Source organism: Cotesia glomerata, linkage group LG7, assembly GCF_020080835.1.
Source record: "Cotesia glomerata isolate CgM1 linkage group LG7, MPM_Cglom_v2.3, whole genome shotgun sequence".
Classification (NCBI taxonomy): Eukaryota; Metazoa; Arthropoda; class Insecta; order Hymenoptera; family Braconidae; genus Cotesia; species Cotesia glomerata.
Window position 1 is genome coordinate 19,545,558 of NC_058164.1, and position 22,080 is coordinate 19,567,637.

The window sequence follows — 22,080 nt, forward strand, 5'->3', positions numbered from 1 at the left end:
TAAAAATGTTTATTTTATAGAGCTAAAAATAATATTAGTGTATTAATGAATATGCATTCGACCGACACTTCGAAAAAAGATAGTGATAAAAAGGGTGAGTTCATTTATTAGAGATATGATTAAAATCCTTGGTTGCATTATTGTTTAAAACAAAAAATCAAGTCTGATCAAAAGGCTCTTGAAAACTGTCTGAAGTGTTTGGTCTAGGGGAATTCCCTGAGGTTGAACGAACCCCGAGGGTACCACGGAAGCCGAAAAAAAACATGCATTCGCACGTGGGTTACATTATACATGGTGAAATGACTCTCAAACGATGAGATCACCGGTGGTATATGTGATGCACGACGTTGAAAGGCCTCACCTCCTTGAAGGTCGAGTATCAACCTCTCCGACTGTCGGGTCGTCTCGAGGATTTTCATGAGTGGCCGCAGGCTAAGGTTGAATGGCCTCTACCCGGATACCCTAAACCCTAAAATACGAAAAAAAAACTCTCAAGGGTGCAAAGAGTATGTAGACAACCCTGATGTGTTGTTTTGAGGACTTGCCTGACACCTCTTTCAATGTTTTTAAAAAGGGTCGCGACTCAATTGTCACTTCGGTGAGCTTTTTTGGCACCTTCGTGGCAACCAAAAGCGAAACAAACGACCCTAGGGCAAATGAATACTCTGAAGTAATTTTATGTTTCAATACTTAGTTCACACTTTTTTCCCTTTCTGTTCTATTCATATGGCTAAAAATACTTAACACAACATTGGCGAGAATGATCTATTATAACACCAAAATAAATTTTTGTAAGTATTTATTTAATAAATTTTGAAAAGTTTAAAAAATTCAAAATACAATGAAACACATAGTTAGGGTGTTAATCAATTGCTTTTAGGTATATAAATTCAAAAAATGCAACTTTGCATTATGAGTATCGCGATGATTTTAATCAAGACAATTCTTAAAAAGTTTGGAAAATCCAAAAGTGCACGTCTCATAATCTAATTTTCCATACTAAAATTGATTAAAATAAAGTATAAAAAATGAAATAATAACAATCAAAGAACTCTGCTATGATTTTGTGGCGCCATAATTCTAAGATGAGAAAAAAAAATACTGTAATAAAATGTATGCATGGATTTACAAATACTAGAAAATCGAACGCGCTTTGCGCGCTTCTGTCGAAATGTTTATTTTCGATAGGGCCAGGACTTTCGTAGTTGTGTAAATGAGCATTCATATGTTTAAACTCAAATTTGAATCAAAAAAATTAGGAAAACGGTTGACCCTAAAGGCCATCCCTGCAATTTCCCGCTACCTCTATACCTAAGTGCTCAACAATTCACTTATTTTTTAAGTTCTTCAAGCTCAAAAATATAATTTTTGTGTAATTTTAAGCTCTCCGAGCTCAAATAAAACGCTGTTCTGTGCTTTTGAGCTCGAAGAGCTCAAAAGGCTAATGCAAGTTTTATAGAACAATATTTTTTGAATTTTCAATCCGCAATAACTTTTGAATGAATTAACCGATTTTCTCGTGGTTTACGGCATTCAACACAGTTTTTTTAATTATTTGAAAAATCTTCAAGCGTAAAATGGTCAGACTAAAAATTTTATAGAAATTCTGAAAAAAACATTTTTTTCAATTTTTTTCGACAACGATATCTCACGAACAAATCAACCGATTTTGACCGGGCTGGTGGCAATCGACGTGGTTTTTTGAGGTTAAGATCTGATTAGTTTTTGGAATTGATCGGTTAAGCCGTTTAAAAGATATTTAAAAAAAAACTAATTTTTGGAAATTTTATTTTTGAGATTTCTTAAAATTGATCGACTCAAATTTTGTAAATTAGTATCAGAATTCTAGGGGCAAAGGAACTCTGCAGAACGCCGCTTATTTCGATCGAATCCGATGATCCGTTCAAAAGTTATGAGAGATTTACACACACACACACACACACACACACACACACACACACACACACACACACACACACGGTGACATCACCTCGGAAATAGTCAGGAAAGCTTCCTAGGACCTTAAAACGTCGAGATCTGATGAAAACTCGATTTTCGAAAAACGGGGTGAAAACAATAACTTCCCGATTTTTGAAAATTTTCAATTTTCTTAGCGAGAAATTAAAAAAACGCCAACTTCTTAGCCCTCGATAATTTATCTACAGTTTAATTAATCAATAGTTTTACAAATTTAACTCATTAATATTTAACCGTTGCTATGGTAACCGTTGCCATAGTAACCGTTGCTATGGTAACTGTTGCTATGGTAACCGTTGCCAAAATGGTCACTATAGCAACGAAAAGTGACAACAATGAAAACGTCACATCAACTTTTTAATAAAGGGTAGGGTCGTATCTTAGTTTTTTATAAACAATAATTGAACGCTCATATTAATTGAGAAAGTCTGCAGTGTATCACTTTTGATGATAAAAAAAAAAAATTGTTCCGGTACGATAATTTTTTCGACCAATTTCCCTGCCACATACACAGATCTATAAACACACACGGAGGTCCTGGAAAGATTATTTTTAATCTGAATTTTTTTATTGGCTGTCCAGTCTATTGCACGAATTTTTTTTAACTAATTATTTATTTAATAATTTATAATATCGTTCGCCTGTATTCCCTACAGGCATAAACGATTTTAAAATTCGTATATAAATTTGTCATTAAAGGTAAATTTGACTGAAAAAATAATTCGGACGGCCCAGACCAGGAATCGAACCTGGATCTTTTGGTATCGCGCTTTTGGTATCCAGGTTCGATTCCTGGTCTGAGCCGTCCGAATTATTTTTTCAGTCAAATTTACCTTTAATGACAAATTTATATACGAATTTTAAAATCGTTTATGCCTGTAGGGAATACAGGCGAACGATATTATAAATTATTAGATAAATGATTAGTTAAAAAAAAATTCGTGCAATAGACTGGACAGCCAATAAAAAAATTCAGATTTATAGTATTAACCAGTCGACAGAAAATATATTTTATGAAATTATTTTTAATGTTATTATTTATTATGTTAAACAAAATAATTGTTAATGAAATATATTTTATGTACCTGATAGATTATTTGACTTGATATAAGTTCACTCATATGATCCTGTGAGTGCGATATAAGTGAAAAAAATCAATTTCAATTTTTCGAGAAAACTGCTTTATTTTACACCCCCACGGAAAAATTATGTATCCTAGAATATATGCTGGGATTATATCCTAGGATATATTCTAAGATGTATATGCATGTGTTACGTCCATTGATTATGAACCAGACTGTAGATCTAACGACAGACCAGATATAACGGGATACATGTGAGCGCAAGTATATTCTTCTATATACAGTAGCGCTCAAAAGTATTTTGACAACATAAAATTTTTTAATATTTTTTTAAAATAAAAGCCTATCGGAAAATGTATTGAGTATAATGTAGAGTAGTGTAATTGCGACTATTTAAGCGTATCAAATTACAACTTGTTTGTTTACACACCGCGCCACCGAACGTACTTGACTTACCGTGAGCTCAAAAGTATTTTGACACACATTTGACTTGAAAAACTCTCGCAGATTACTTGTTCCTTAGTTTTTATTATTACATATATTTACTTGTTGTGGTTACTTCAATATGCCTAAGTGCAAGGAATATTCTAGTGATTTTAAAAAAGCCGTTATTAATGCATTAAAACAAGGAATGAAACAAACAGAAGTTGCTTGTTTGTTTAAAGTGTCTCGACAGTTAGTTAGCTTATGGAATAAAGTCTATAACAAACGAAAAACTGTCGAAAGTAAGCCTCGAACAGGCCGCCCAAGAAAAACTTCTTCTTACATCGATCATATTATAAAAAAGTTATCAGCAAATGATATACGGATGTCCGCTGTAATGATAAAAAATGAATTAAAAGAAAAATATAACGTAGATATTCATGTTTCTACTGTTAAACGACGCCTAAAGGTCCTAGGGTTATATGGCCGAAGACCGGCTAAAAAACCTTTAATATCGAAAAAAAAACAGGAAATATCGTCTTGATTTCGCGAAACGGCATATATCGTGGTCAAGTTTAGAGTGGTCTAAAGTTTTATGGAGTGACGAAAGTAAATTTAATTTAATGTCATCTGATGGTATCAAGTACATTCGGCGTCCAGTAAACAAAAAATACGATTATCGGTATCAAATACCCACAGTTAAACATAGAGGTGGTAGTGTGATGGTTTGGGGATGTTTTTCACGGTCTGGAGTTGGACCATTAGTTCAAATAGAAGGAAAAATGGATCGGTTCATGTATGCAAATATATTAAAGTCTCAGATGTTACCATATGCTAAACATCACATGCCAGCTAAGTGGTATTTTCAACAAGACAATGATCCCAAACACAAATCAAAGCATATTAGTGACTTATTAAATCGTGAAAAAGTTAAAGTTCTTGAGTGGCCAAGTCAAAGTCCCGACTTGAATCCGATAGAAAATCTCTGGGAAGAATTGAAACGTAGTGTAAAAACCCAAAATTATTCAAACAAAAACGCTTTGTTTGAAACTCTAAAAAATGAGTGGGATCAAATTCCAATAAGTCGATTACAAAAATGAATCGACTCAATGCCGGAGCGATGCAAGGCTGTCATAAAGGCCAAGGGATATGCTACTAAATACTAATATATTTATTGCTATAAATTATAATTATGCGTTAAATTAGTTTTTTTTCAAAAATGTCAAAATACTTTTGAGCCACCATTTTCCTAATATTTTAAAAATTAAACTTTCTTTTATTACGAATAAGAACCTCTTTGACACTATTCTGTAGTTTATTCAAAAGGTGTTAAAAAAATAAATAAATGATTATTGTGTTTCATATTTATTTTTAATTAAACCATTAAATATATTTGTCAAAATACTTTTGAGCGCTACTGTATATATAGGAGATCAAGTTTTTGAACTCACTGATCACGATATCTCTGAAGCTATAAGGCCGATTGACTTGAAATTTGGTAGGAATATTCCTTTCGCCGAGTAGAGGTCAGCTAAGAACGGATTTTACGAAATTCCACCCACAAGGGGGGTTGCGGGGGCGTTAACAATAGAAAATTCCCATTTTTAACCTATAGCTCCTATCGACTTCAAATTTGGTAGGAATCTCCTATATGTGATGTAGAAATGATCTAAGAGCGGATTTTACGACAATCTACTACCAATATGGATTGCGGGGGTGGACGTTAACAATGAAAATTACAAATTTCCGACTTCTGGCTCCTACAGACTCCTAATTTTGTATGAATTTTGTGTAAGTGATGTAAAAATAATTTATGAACGAATTTTACGATATCCCACTCCACAGAGGAATGCGGGGGTGGGTCTTAACAATGAAAATTTTAAATTTCCAAGCTATAGGGCCTACAATCTCTAAATTTGATAAGTATCTGCTATATGCGAGGTAGAAATGATCTAGGAGTGGATTTTATGACAATCTACTCCCAATATGGATATCGGGGGTGGACGTTAACAATGAAAATTAAAAATTTTTGACTTTTAGCTCCCACAGACTCCTAATTTTGTATGAATTTTTTGTAAGTGATGTAAAAATAATTTATGAACGAATTTTACGATATCCTACTTCACAGAGGAGTGCGGGGGTGGGTCTTAACAATGACAATTTTAAATTTCCGAGCTGTAGCTCCTATAGGCTCCAAATTTGGTAAGAATCTGCTCTATGTGATGTAGAAATTATTCAAGAGTGGATTTAATGACAGCCTACTACCAATACGGATTGCGGGGGTGGGTATTAACGATGAAAATTTTTAATTTTCAAGCTATAGCTCCTACAGACTCCAATTAGATAGGAATTTTCTCTAAGAGATGTAGAAATAATATACGAACGAATTTTAAGATACCTTACAGGAGTTTGCGGGGGTGGATGTTAACAATTAAAATTTTTAATTTCCAAGCTATAGCTCTTATAGACTCCAAATTTGGTAAGAATCTTCTATGTGATGTAGAAATAATCTAAGAGCGGATTTTACGACGAATCACCCCCAATAAGGATTGCGGGGTGGGTGTTGACAAAAATCTTAATTTCCAAAATATAGCTTCTAAAAGGCGTAAATTTGGTAGGAATCTTTTATTTGTCATGTAGAGATCATCTCAAAACGGATTTCAATAAATTCTACTTCCGACAGGGATTGCGGGGGTGGGTGTTAGAATTTCAAATTTCCATTTCCAAACTGTAACTTCTACAAACTTGAAATTAGGTAGGAATCTTTAATTTGTCATAAGATCATCTCAAAACGGATCCCAAAAAATTCTACTTCCGATAGGGATTGCGGGGGTGGATGTTAAAATCTAAAATTTTAATTTCCAAACTGTAACTCCTGCAGATTCTAAATTTGGTAGGAATCTTCGTGTACGATGTCAAGTTCAGCTGAGAATGGATTTTCTCGAATTCTAACCCCAAAAGGGATGGTGGGGGCGTTAACAATGAAAATTTCTCATTTCCAATTGATAGTTTTTATAGACTCGAAGTTTTGTTGAAATCTTTTATTTATAATGTAGAAATTATCTCGAATAGGATCTTACGAAATTCCTCCCCCACATAGAAGTGCGGGAGTAATAATTGTCAAAAAATTCATATTCTTTAAATACAGTTCCTACAAATATAAAATTTGATAGAATCTGAAGAGAAACAGGCAAATACCGGGATGGCCTCCAAGGTCAACGGATTTAAATATTTTTCTTTCTTAATAGTGATATTTTCTTACAACAATCGTCTCTTTGGCAGCGGCAAAAAAGTCATTGTAACGTTTCCAAAATTTAACATTACATGTAGCTATTCAGTCAACGGACTAAGAATTTTACATACATTATTTTTTTGCTGATCACATAACCGATGAACTGTTCTTATTACGGGATCGCGAAAATGTAACAGATTAAAAGCATTGCATTTTCTAAACACATGAGATATAGAAAAAAAATTTGGCTACTTATTTTAATAAAATTCGTAAAAAAAAAGTACAAATAATTTTCTATGTATAATTGATGTTACGGAAGAAATTTTAATTAACAGCGAAATTCGTCACAATTTAAGCTAGGCAGATTTCAACTTCACTTATGAGACCTGCAATTACTTTAACTAAAACTATCAATGCTCATTTAAAATTTTTTTTCTTCGTGTCAATTAATATTCATTTTTGGAAGAAAGCTACGGGAATGTTATAGTGATTGTACATTGAAAGTTACAATGAATTTTAGCTAGAATCATCATGTGGACAAAATATACAGACCAATTTGATGGAATTTGGAATCTGTGCAAGTAAAAACAATCTTCCAATTAAATTTCAAATCTAGATCTAAAAATACAATTCTATAAAGCGCCCAGCGGAGCGGGCGGGTAACAGCTATCTATATATATATGATTTCCACTATATAGTCACTCATCACGATATCTCTTGAACCATAAGACCTAGAGACTTGAAATTTGGTAGGAATATTTTTTTTATCGAGTAGAAGTCAGCTAAGAACGGATTTAACGAAATTCCACCCACTATAAACTATAGCTCCTATCGACTCCAAATTTAGTAAGAATCTTCTGTAAGAGATCTAGAAATAATCTATGAACGAACTTTACGATATTATACCCCACAGAGGGTTGCGGGGGTGGGTATTAACAATGAAAATTTTTAATTTTCAAGCTATAGCTCCTACAGATTCCAAATTTTATAGGAAATTTCTGTACGTGATGTAAAAATAATTTATGAACGAATTTTACGATATCCTACCCCAAAGAGGATTGCGGGGGCGTTAATAATGAAAAATTCCCGTTTTTAAACTATAGCTCCAATATACTCCAAACTGGGTAGGAATTTTCTGTAAGAGATGTAGAAATAATATAGGAACGAATTTTACGATAGCTCATCCCACAGGGGTTTGCGGGGGTGGGTATTTACAATTAAAATTTTTAATTTCAAAGCTATAGCTCCTATAAACTTCAAATTTGATAGGAGTCTTCTATATGTGATATAGAAATGATCTAAGAACGGATTTTACAACGAATCACCTCCAATAAGGATCGCGGGAGTGGGTGTTGACAATAAAAAATGTTCATTTCCAAAATATAGCTTCTGAAAACTCTAAATTTGGTAGAAATCTTTTATTTCTCCTGTAGAGATGATCTCAAAATGGATTTCAATAAAGTTTACTTCCGATAGGAATTGCGGGGGTGGGTGTTAAAATCTAAAATTTTAATTTCCAAACTGTAACTTCGACAGACTTCAAATTTGGTGGGAGTCTTCATGTATCATGTCAAGTTCAGCTAAGAATGAATTTTATCAAATTCCAACCCCAAAGGGACTGCGGAGGCGTTAACAATGAAAATCTTTCTTTTCAAAACAATACACGGAAAGAAAATTGTACGAAAAATTACAATGAAAACATCGTAATTTTTAGTATAGGACATTGCAGTGCCGGACCAGAACTCAAACATCGTAATTTATACGATGCAACATCGTAAATTTCTATCACTCAAATTAAAAAGAAGTTTAGGTCACCGAAAAAATAATTCTGTATCATCCAGGAATCGAACCCGGTGTCCTCTCCGCCTCAAGTCCAAGGTTTATCCCCTCACGCTATCGGAGGGAATATCTAAAGTTTCTGTTCAGTCACATAATAAGACCCTCGATATAGTAAGGTAAAAGCCCCAATATATGATCATGCACCAGTATATGATCACTCAATGTATTTGTATACTTATATTTGTGAATATAGATATACAAATACATGGAGTGATCATATACTGGTACATGATCATATATTGGGGCTTTTACCTTAGTTGGTGATCTTTCGGTGGTGGCGTCGCAAACTACTAGACTCTGTCTCTCTTTTATTAAAACATATAGTATGCGTCCTTATTCACTTGCTCTTACAGAAAAAAAATTTACTAAATAACATCGTAATTTTCAATAATTCAAATTGTATTCTGTAGACGGCAGCATCGTAAAAATCGAGATACTGAAAGTCTAGTCCTGAATTACGATGTTACTATAGTAATTTTTCATAGGATTTTTTTTTCCGTGTAGTTTCTATGGACTCGAAGTTTTGTTGGAATATTTTATTTTTAATGTAAAAATCATCTCGAATAGGATCTTACGAAATTTCTCTCTCACATAAGAGTGCGGGAGTGATAGTTGTCAAAAAATTCATATTCTTCAAATATATTTCCTAGAGATATAAAATTTGATAGAATCTTAAGAGAAACAGGTAATTACAGGGATGGCCTCCAAGGTCAACGGATCAAAATATTTTCCTTTTTTAATAATTATATTTTCTTACCACAATCGTCTCTTTGGCAGCGGCGAAAAAGTCATTGTAAGGTTTCTAAAATTTAACTTTACATGTAGCTATATAGTCAACGGACTAAGTATTTTGCATACATTTTATTTTTGCTGATCACATAACCAATGAATTGTTCTTATTACGGGATTGCGGGAATGTAACAGATCAAAATGAAAACATTTTCTAAACACTTGAGATGTGGAAAAGAAATTTGGCTATTCATTTTAAGAGATTTCGTAAAATCAAAAATTAAAATCGTAAATCCAAAAATGATTATTCATTTTTGGAGAAAGCCACGGGAATGTTATAGTGATTGCACATTGAAAGTTACAATGGATATTCGCTAGAATTATGACATGGATAAAAGGTACAGGCCAATCCGATAGAATTTTGAATCTGTGCAAGTCAGAACAATACTCCAATTGAATTTCAAGTCTAGATCTCAAAATACAATTCTATAAAGTGCCCAGCAGAGCGGGCGGGTAACAGCTAGTATGTATATATATATATATATATATATATATATATATATATATATATATATCCGGGGTATATACTGGGATATATCCTAGCATATATTTTTTCGGCAAATTTTCGTATATCCCAGCATATATTCTAGGATACATAATTTTTTCGTGGGGGCATGTCTAAAGTACAGCATTACCTCAACGCTTCGCTTATGAGGCGTGCAATTACAAATAAAAAAAAAACTTTTTTAAATAATGAACTTATTTAAAATTGATTTCGAACTGCACTTCTAAACTATTAAAACGATATTTTTAGGTGGAGTCAACAGATTTTTCAACAATCGATTGTTTTTTTTCCATGTGATTAGCTAGTGGTTGAACTAAAGAAAAAAAAAAGTTCAAAAACGAAAAAAAAACCCATTCCTGACGATTTTGTAAATTTTCATACACTTTGAAAGGTAGCTAAAAATTTTCTCAAGTGAATCTTATTTTGGAAAAAGGCTCTTAGAACGAAAAATTAAATCAATTCGAAAACACGCTAACTCTAATAATTAAAGTATCTCCACTAATATAAATTTGAAGTTTAACTTGCATCATAGAAACAATTTTATGCTGAAAAATTTGGCCGCGTTGTGGAGCGTGCAATATATAAAATTTAAGAAAAAAAATTCGATCAGAGTTTTGCGTAATGTCTTGAATGTAGAAAAAGTTAGAAATGTTTCAAAGGTAGAATGATTTAAGGGAAGATTTCAGTGGTCAGTTGGGATATATGAACAAACATGTATAAGAAGGCTTTATATTAGTTCGAATGGAATAAATCGATGTGTATCTTGAGTAAAGAAGTACCAAGAACAAGGCGATATTATGTATGTATATATAGATTTATATATACGTATATATGTGAAAGCTTGGAAACAGAAGACGACTCTGTGTCCCTGTCTCTACTCTTCACAACTATTCCTAACTAGTTCACAGCCTCTCATACCCTCGCGTGACCTTCCAAAGCAGCCTCCCAGTAATCCCTTCATCACTGCATTAAAGTTTAATCGATTATTACAATTCAAGAATAACATTGCTTTCAATTTGCATATTTATATAAATCGCAACAGTAAAACAATTTATATGATAAGAATGAGAAAAAATTAATAGGAGAATAAGTTGTGCTTTTAAATTATACTCAAATTTAATTATATAATTAAAAACTATATTTTTCATATATTAATTAAATTTAACAGTTTTTATCATGCGCAAAAATTATTTTTTTCATAAATTTTTTTTTAAATCAAATTGAGCAAGCGGTTTGTAGATGCCTTGTCTTTTGTGATTTATCAAGACATCTATATTTATTTAATATTTTATTCTAAGTATTTAAATAAAATATAATCTTATAGCATTTTCAGATGCTAACTTTTTATAATGAATGGTAATCAAGCGAAATCATGATTTTAAGCATATTTTTTATTTAAGCTTCAGTCACAGAATTAAAAAAAAAAACTAATTAGGCAACATGAAATAAATTCAATGCAAAATTTTGCAGTTGAATAGCTGAATAAAATAATTTTTAGCAATCTACTATTAATGAATTACAATATACTATTGCAACTATAATTACCTAATTTTGAGTAGAAGTAGGAACAATAAAAATTTCAGTATTTTTGAACAAGAAAAAATTAATTGTTTTGCTGTTAATAATACTAAAAATAAAGTATTGTTCCTATCAATATAAAAAAAATTGGGATAATTAGAATGTGGTATTTTGCTCAAAGCAACACTGAGTTAAATTGTGAAAATAATAGACTGGCGATACTATATAGCTCAATAATGTATTGGAATTGATTAATTAATTATTGTCAGACATTAGTTGATGTAGTAATAACATAAATAATTAACATTGATTATTCCACGAATCATTTCCAATCAATTTTAAGAGCCATCGAAAATGTAAATAATGTCAGAAAATAAAGTTATGTTCATTCCACTTTGAGTTCGGTACTTCAACTATACGAAATTTAAGTATTGTAATTTATTTATTTATTTATTTAATACAGACCCAACAGCCAGAAGGCCAATGATAGGGTCATTTATACATATATTTTACATATTAACAGATGAACAGTAATAATAATTATATGTAATATGTATACTTCTGAGCAAAATATTACGTACTATTAGCAGAGGAATACCAAGTTTTTTTGTCAGAACAAGAAATATTGTCAGTGGAAAAATGCTGTTTTTATTTTTTTTTCTTTCCAGTGTAGTTTTGCTCAATAGCAAGTTAAATAAAAAAAAAAAAAAAAAAAAAAAGCATTTTTTAACAAAGCGGCCTAGTTTAAATTACAGGATATTAATATATTTATGAAGAACAATTCGTTTCCCCTTAATCTTTTAATGAACGAAAAATAAGGAATTTCGGGATCTATTTTCCATCTTTTCTTCCTCTAACAATCAAACATCTTTTATAAAAGAGTTGACAGTAGAATAGAGCTATAATATTCAAAGCTTAGAAACTACGGTAGGTGCTATTTCAAATTGCAAAATATATGAACTTGTTAAAACCTGTATGTTATCCATTTTGAGACGACTTAATTTAGGCTTAATTTAGACGACATATAGGCTTACGATTAAAAGTTATAAAACCTTAAAATGAATGTATGGGAAAAAAGGCCGTTTAACAACCGAAATAAAAATAGAATTCTCATCGTTACCAGCAAAAATGCAACAAAACAATTTTATCAAAAACTTGTGAAATTACCATCTTAAAAAATTGCAAGGATATAGAAATTAAAGCTTATTTTTTGAGTTTACACATATACATGAATTCGATATCAGTTCTTGTATCCAAAAGTTATTTGAACGTGAAACACTGATGAAAGTATAAATTTTTTAATTTTTCATCATTTTAAATTACTGTCAGTTCTAAAATAACTGATTAGGCTCATTTTCTAACACGACTTTGATAATATCTTCTAAAGAATGTATATTTTATCAAGATCCGTTGAGTCAGAAAACAGAAAAATTTTTCAAAACCAGTGTAATGAAAATGATTAAAAACCTTCAGTAGCTATTATTCGATATTTTAGGAAAATTCAGAGCCGAAAAAAAGTGATAATTTAAAACTTTTTATTAACATTTTATCAATAATTAAAGAACTTTAGCTTTTTAAGAGAGACCTTTCATATCTTAATGATTATACATAGGTAAAAATATGTTTTATTATTAAATTACCTACATTGAAACTTCGAATCTTAATGTCTATATCAAACTTATCTATAAGATACTAGTTAATTTTTGATTGATGCAAATTGTCCCATAGAAGCAAACCAATTTTGTGTCTGCTCGTATGAAAAATACATAAATGTTAACAATGTATGCAAAAATATAAAAGCACTTTTAACAATATAAAAATATGATAATGAGAAATGAAAAAAATATAAATCATATGAGTTGTACGAGACTCATTTTTGTGTAAAGGTCGAGTTTATAGTGGCGATTATCTGCGAAATGTGAACATCCTCTAGTTGTTCCAGCCACTCCCTCACATTTAAAGCCGGAAGCCTAAAGGATTGTGTGCTTAAACACCACAGGAAAGCCAACTGACATCAAGATAAAAACTGTACAACTTGTGTCTGCAAATTCTTTGCTCACCCTTGATTCTTTCCCTTTTCTTCAATCTTCAATTCACCCTCTTTCCTCTATGAAACACTAACACTAGACTTTTAACCCTTATTGTTATATATACTGAACCAATAATACTAAATAAAGATTTCATTTTTAAATTTTTTCAATCTCATAAATGGAAATAAATTTTTTTCCTCCCGTTACTTTTGGTTTAAAATATTTGTTGAAAAAATTAAGACATGGAAATACTAAAACCTTTTATTGAAATGAAGTAATCTATCAAAATTGGCATTATAATTTTTTATCAAAATGTTGAACAATGAAGTAAGTTCACAATTGTAAGATATTTAAGTGTCTTGACGGAAGCTGTGAGGCTTGTTCATTGCAAATAACAAAAAAAATTTTTCTGCTGTATTGAATGAGAATTTAAAGTGAGAAAACGGAAGTGCTTTCGTCTTTTGCACGGGAACAATTGAAAAGTGAAACTCATTTTAACCCTGAATTGTTTCTTTCAAGTATTATAAACTTTTCCTAGCCAACTCAATAACTTTTATATTGAATTAGATCATATTTAATAATATAATTTATCTTTTACAGACCATAACTAAATTTTGTTAAGTATTTTTTGTTTATATAGCTACAGTAATAGTTATCTTCGAATAAAAAATATATTTCAAAAATACTTTGTACATTTAAATGAAAAGTGAAAGTAAGTCTGCATAAAATTTATACTAACTTATAAAGAAACTTTAAAAATCTCCGATAAAATTGAAAAAGTTTCTCTGTGATGAGTGAACTTTATAGACTTTCCTTACTCGTCAGTTTTTGTTATCGCTATTTTCTATTCTACTATAATTTTTTAATAACTTTTTTAAACCAACATAAAAAAATACAATTCAGTAATATATTTTATGATAGTGCAAAAAATCGACTCCTTTTTTCAAAGTTTTTTTATGAAAATTTCAAAAACCTCGAAAACATATAAAGAACTTTGAAAGTTAATAAAATTTTGAGCAACCTCTAGAAATTACAATATTAATTTTTAATTGGCAGAATATACACTAGAAATTAAATAATTGTTAAAGGAACTTCTTTTTAAAAACTTTCAATTATAGTAGTTTCTTAAGGCCTCAAAATATTAAGAACTGATGAGAACTCAATTTTTGAAAAGCAGGGTTGAACCAATCATTTCTCAATTTTCGAAAATCATTGATTATCATAGTGAAAAGTTAAAAAAGTCTCAAATACGTTTCAGAACATATAAAAAAAAAAAAGACTTTTTTAAAAAGATTTTTAATATTTTGAATGTAGAACCTAGTACTTGAACTAAAAATATAAAGTTCTTAGAAAAAAACAAAATATTTGTTATTTTTCGATAATTGTTCTTGGATAAAGGATTTGATTTTATCGATCAAAGATAGCATACTTCTCAATTCAATAACAATATAGATTAATTAAAGATATTGGTCTCCTACGTCAAGATGACGAGAATTAAGACAAAAAATTCTTGAAGTGCGAAAACCAGTTGTCTTTAGAATGAGTTTTTTGTAAACATTATTTCTCTTTAATTAAGATAATTATTTTATCAATATGTTAAGCAGTATATATTTTTTTCATTTCGATATGTGTCGATAGCATATTAAGAGGTAAGTTTACTTCAATGAGAACTCTGCCTTATTATATCCGCAGTTAACACAAAACATGAAGATTGATGTCTTTTTTTTTAATTTAACTTTGCATCTAATTTGCGAGCCCTTATATATATATAGATTTAAAAAATAACAATAATAAAACATGAAAGCGTATCAAGAAACATCGAAGCTTCTGTTATAGAATCGATACTACACGACGCACTTGGAACACGGAGAGGGATGAAGACTTATACGTTTTGTAAACCTGCTCAACTCTCGTATTGCACTTACAACAATAAAAATAAAACCGGGAAGTTTTTTCTCATACCTCTTTTTTCATGTCTTGTCCATCGATTCTGTTTAATTTTAATACTTTTTTTTTTTTTTCAATAATTTTATCTTTTAGAAAAAAAAATTCTTTTGAAATCTTAAAAAAGCCGCCTCTCTCGATAGTTTATCACATTGTCATCTGCATATAACGAAATGAAATAGCAAATATTTTTGGTAAACTAATTTATTATTATTACATATAACATAATATAATTGAATGAAGTTAGATCGAAGCGTCAAATAGATTTAAAAGGGAAAGAGTTTTGTATTCATGACAAAGTAGACCGTGAATTTTATCGAGAGGGAATTCGAGAGTCTCAGTTATACATGAGTGGTTTGCTTTTATGTCCCAAGGGCAACTTCTCCTCTATATACTTCAATCGTCATTCGATTCTCTTTTTTTCCAGACGCGAATAAAACCAGAGGGGACTAAACAACGAGAGGGAGTGACGCAGACAGACAAGGGTGGATTAAAATGTTAGAAACTTTTAATACAAATTATTGTTTTCCAATGAATACTCTTTTTTTAATTATTTTCACTTCATTACTATTACGTATTTTAATTTTGATAATTGCATTGCAAACTTAACATAAATTGACTGGAATTAATTGAAAATTTTTTATTAAATTGTGAGTGATTTTTGTTTATAGAAATTTTGTTTCAAAGCTTTTAAAAAATTCGAAAAACTACATACATACTTCAAAATGAATTATGAAATATTTAGACTTGTAAGAATTGCAATAATAAAATATAAAATCAGGTCATTTTTTGTTCCCTTTTAATAGCTTTGTGCAAACTTTTATACTCTCAATAAATCTTGCTAGATGTTTTAATAATAATCGTAATATTCAGAACTGGATAAAATTATATTTATACAAAAAATGATTAATTTTATTAAATATTTAAGTGTGTATATTAATTTTAAAAAAACATTTGAAATATTATCACATTTAACTTAATGAGATTTTTTAATTAATATCCCACAAATGTATGCCAAATTACATCTAATTATCTCAAATATCTCAAGTGACTACGGTTTAAATATGAAGAGATGTCTTCTATCAACATTATTAGAACGCAAGTTATCAAAAATTTACTAGTTTTTTAACGAGTTTTTTCGGTCGCAGTTGAATTGAAAGCTTGCTTGATAAGATTTTCCATATTCTACTTTTCGATAAAATACGTATTTTTTAAACCGTTACATTATTATTTTTTTTTTTAAAGCAATGTACATTATTTGCTCCAAAAAAAAGTACACTCAAAATTATTTCCAATGAATTTGAAAGGGACCATTTGAAGTAAAATTGTTATAACCATATACTATGATCAATAATCAAAATTACTTTACTAATAAGCCATAAATTATACATTGCATGTATTTATTAAACCAACATTACAGCGGATATACGGTAAAAATTAATCTTTGAAATAGTAACAAATTAACTTTAGAAGATTTGAGTTATAAATCATTAATTTTCGTAATTTTAAAAGTGATCAGAGCAGTTCGCTACCGTACTTTCAAAGTTTAAACTGTGATTTCCATGGCTTAAATACTACTTTTTAATGTAGAGTAAGTTTTAGCATTTATTCATTCCATTTATAATTAATTATCTACTCTTTATCATTACTGGCTTCTTACTCTTTTGAAATTATATTTCTTATTAATTCAATTGCATGATTATTAAATTTTTTTACTCTTTAACTGTTTTTTAGACAATTATCTTCTAAGAAATTATAAATTTTTGGTGAAAAATTCTAAAAACTAAAATTCTAAAGCTTCAATTTTTTTTCAAATCGCTCATAGAATTTGTTACTTAAATACAGCCTGTCAAGTTATTGAAAAATTTTGTAAACTTTTTTATTCTTTATGCTTTCTTCCTTCAACGTGTACGCAATAAAATACTTTAAGTAACTCTTCTAGCATTAGTGCGTGATGCAACAGCAACACTTGACTCCGTAATTGTTAGATAATTTTGATACTCAAAACGCATTATCGATCTAGCCATACATATTTTCAGTTTTTGAAATATGAATCATTTTCACAACATACTAAGAACCGGATTCTTATTAATAAAAGAATGTTATTGAAACGGTTTCGATATTGATAAAGAGATTGTTCCATCGATATTACGGAAAATGAAAATTATTACCGAATCTTACATTATCGAAACCGGATCTTAAATTATTCCCATTATTCACTGAGAGAAAAAATTTCTTTTGAAAAAATGGGCATTTTTGCGACAAGAAATTAATTTGTTGGAAATTTTCAACAATTTTATTTTTCAGCTGTGAAATCAAAATTATTTTCACAAATAACTTTCGTTTTGAAAAAAAGTTTTCTAGATTTAGTTTTTTAGATATATAACTTGAGAATTTTCATTCAAAATTGTTTTTTCCCAAATCTGGAAAAATTTATTTCAACAAGAAAGTTATTGTATTCAAAATTTTAATTTCTCCAGATGAGAAATAAAATTGTTGAAAATTTCCAACAAATGATTTTCTTTTCACAAAGATGCCCATTTTTTAACTTCTCGTTTTCAAAATTAATAATTTTCAAAAGCAGGAAGTTATAGATTTCCTTTAAATCAAGATATTCGTCTTCTTTCTGAAAACGATCTGGGAGTACGAATATTGTTCTTGAGCCAAAATATCTTGTTTTCATGTGCAAAGGCAAGATAATGCGTACCTCGTTATGATTTTGCATAATAAATTATAAGACCAATAAGCATGAGCATAAATAATAAAAATTGATCCAAATCAGTCATAAATTTTCAGGTAACATTGCTTTTAGATGTATCAAGTTGTAGTTTAGTTCTCGATTAAAACAAGCTCCGATAATCTCAAGTACTTGAATATGTGACATGATTTTTGTTTATTATTTTTACATATGTAGTACAACTCTAATGTTCCTTCTAGTAGAACAAACTAGTTATTTTGTTCAAAAGTTTTTTAACAATCAATAAATTAATAAAGCGTTATTTATTGTTGCGTAAATTTTGAATAGTAATGATTTTTATATTAATTTAGCTTTTTTTTTTTTTAATATGATCAAGATATCTTTACCTAAAAATAAGCGTAGCAAGTTACTTTAAGGTTCCGGAATCTGTATGATTAATTAGAACTTCATGGTAAATTCTATTATAAGTCTGTTTTTCTAATTAAAGAGTCAAATTCAAAGTCAAAGTGCTCGGCGTTTTTATAATTTTATTATCTCCGTGTATAATAATCATAGATATATCCAGAAGTTTTTTTGCTGCAGCACGCGATTCATGTACTCAGTGTTCGCATAAACATCACGAATTCATGTTCCTGTTGATCTGAAGTGGTTGAGAAAATCTTGGCAAAAACTTTATGAAATCCCCTCATTATTATCAACTATCATGTATATATTGCGTTCAGATAATTACTTACAATAAATCTATTCTAAGTGTACATGTATGCAGTACCTGCTAGCACGATAAATTTTTTAAGTGATCCTATTTTTAAGGTAAATATATTCATTGATAAATACGTAATTGAAACTATTATCAGTTTTAATTTAATGTAGATAAAATGAAAGAATGGAAAATTCAAAATAAAACGGCGTTAATGAAAAATTAATAATTAAAAAAAAACTCTTCGAGCTCAAAAATACAACTTGTATATAATTTCGAGTTTAAAAATTTTGAACTGTGATATCTCCCGAACAAATTATAATAGCGGTTACAACCGTTGTTGGTGCGGATTGCGAAATTCAACGAAGTTTTCTAAGCACAAAAAGATAATTTCTTACTTGTAAAATGATTCCACAAGAAATTTTGAAGTTACATCAGAAAAATACTTTTTTCGACAGCAATTTCTCTTGAATGAATTGACCAACCTTGATTAAGTTTACGAAATTTAACGTGGTTCTTGAAGTACAAAAAGATAACTTATGACCTGCAAAACTATCCGACAAAAATTTCGAAGTGATTAAAAAAAAAAACTTTCCTTGAAATTTTTCGACTACGATATCTCGAACGAATTGATTGATTTTGATGCGTTTTGCGGCAATTTACGTTAATTGTTGAGGTTAAAAGCCGTACAGCAGTGCAAAAGTTGTTCCAAAAAAATATTCTTTTGAAAATTTTATTTTTGAGATTTCTCAAAGTGTACCATGCCGAATCTACACGAAATGTAAGGGCAATAGAACTCTTTAGAATGTTGCGAACTGCGTTTCGATCGATTGAGCAATTCAAAACACACTCACATCTTAAACCAAGAGTGAAATCAAGTAGTTTTTTCTAACTGTATCAATAAAAGATTTTGTATTGAGATTAAAAGTCCTCTTAAAAAAAAATTTTTATTGATAAAATTTATAAAATATAAAATATAAATGTATATTATATCCAGTATCTTATCAATTTTAAATATAATATATCGCTTGTATACTACATAAGTATATGTATCTTAGAGAAAATAAAAAGTGAGTATATGGCATGCAGATCGTTGCACGTGAAGAAATTTATTATTTTTGGTTAGTAGCCAAAAAATTTCAACCGAGACTTTTGGCTTGCTTGTAAATGGATGAAAGAAAATTTCTCTTCTTAGTCTAGCTCTTAAACTTCCATATAAGAATAAAAAAAATTAAAATAAACAACTGTATGCTTATTTGCGTGGTCATATATTTAATTAGCAGTGCTTTTGAAGCTAAAATAAAAAATTTTAATTGCAAATAATAATTAACATCCGGTAATAGCCAGTTTGGCGATAAAATTCAAACTAAATTTAAAAATAATCTAAACAGCGAATCTTCAGTACTATTCCTAATCTCTAGTACTAAATCTTAAAAGAAGAAATGAAAAAGGCAGTAAAATACCGCTACAGGCATGTAATATCGCGCTAACCCTTAACTAAAACCATTTAAGTATGAGGAATGAAGTGAGTTTTATGGAGCTAAAAAATCTTTCCGGTAAACACCGGTTACAGTTAGCGTATTAGCTTACGTATGTATGACTCTCGCGGTGCATCTACGGCGTTACCCTTAATGTTAAACATAGAGTTAGTGAACTATAGATCCGTTAAAGCGAGGGAGACTTAGTGATGGTTTACCAGGGCCACGTGGCAGCCACTCTGTGGCCACTTTACGCACGCAAACGTCATTTAAACACACCGTGAATTAAATTCTCTTTCTTTAACATTCGACCCTCTTTTTACTTACCTTCCATAAAACTTTTTTTATTATTCCAACATTGCTTATTATTATTTTACATATATACATATATATTTGAGTGTAAGTACGTAAAAGTAAAATAGGCATGCACAAAACCCAGTAGTTTAAGCAGTTAAATTAATGACACTTAATGCACAGCGCGCGATTGGTCAACGAAAAATCATCGTAAGTCTTATTGCTTAGAAAAAAAAAATTGTTAAAAATAGAATAAAAATAATATAAATTGTAAAAAGGAAGGAAATTTTATTTTTTATCCTACCCCCGTTGGCTTCTTCCCTTCTCTACATTTACTAGTTTTCTTTTATACTATCGCGGTTCTGGCCCCGTTGCACGACTCATCGCTATATTTATTTGCGGAAGCCAACGAGTTATAACGGCCGACCATCGCGTACGATTTTCGAATCGCCGCCGACCACGTCGTTCCGGCGCATTGCGATCCCACTTCCGTCCTCCGCCCCTTATACAACCACTATCCAACTTAGCCAACTCTGAACTCTCTTTGGTGTACTAAGGTGCTTTGCTGCCGCTCCCTATGGTGACAGACATTTTTCTACATGTCCTCATTTTTATTATCCAATACTTTATACATATATGTACACTTATACCCTCATATAAATATAAATATAAGTAAATTTATATTTGTATAAGAGTAAAAGAGGCTTATTAATTAATTGACTGATTGATTGATTGACTAATTGATCGACAAGACAATTATTAAACGCATTGACTTGACCAGAGAAAGTAAGAGAGTGTGAAATACTGTTAAACAAGGGGAATCGGACATTGAGAGAAGCCGGACGCTAATAATTAACCGGCGCCACATGACTTGACTCTCACATGTATTATGAGAATGTGTATATGTAGGTGTAAAGTCGTGTTTTATATATGTAATACTGGATAATTTCAGATAGTTCTTGGTTCATTAAGTTTTTGTTACTCATTTTATGGTTTAAATATTCATTGTGGAAATAGCAAACTTTTGACAACTTTTTTTAAATTTTTTATCGGAAAATTTTTATTTGGTAACTATTAGGAATTGGGACCATTTTATTTCTGACTATTGAAATAAAATTTTTTATGAAATAATTGAAAAAAGAAAATTTCAAAAAATGATTAAAAATTTAAAATAGTTCGAAAATTTGGCATTAAACATTTTTTTTTTTTATCATTTTCACACGTAACATACAAAAAAAAATACTTCAAGATTTTCAGTATGCATATAATGCTTTCAGCATTAAAAATTTCAAAATTAATAAAATTTATTTTCGACTATTTTTATAATTTTTTCTCAGGTGTGCCCTGAAAATCATTAATAAAAAAAAAAAAAAAAGAACCGAAAATGTCAATTTTTCAATCAAAAAGTAACTTTTGAAAAAATTACAGAAAAAAATTAAAAAATATTTTTTTTCGTCATTTTTTGTATAATTGTTGTTCATTTTTACAAATACAATACGAAAAAACAAACAAAAATGTTTACTTTTTAATTTTTTGTGTTCAAAAATACGGTAATTTTTAATTTCGAACAATAA

General features: G+C 29.9%; 1 protein-coding gene across 1 annotated transcript in view; it reads right to left on the minus strand.

Annotated features, from left to right (window-relative positions):
* LOC123269160 (inhibin beta chain) overlaps positions 1–22,080 on the minus strand; it is an 81,664-nt gene that overhangs the window by 57,371 nt on the left and 2,213 nt on the right. The window lies entirely within an intron of this gene.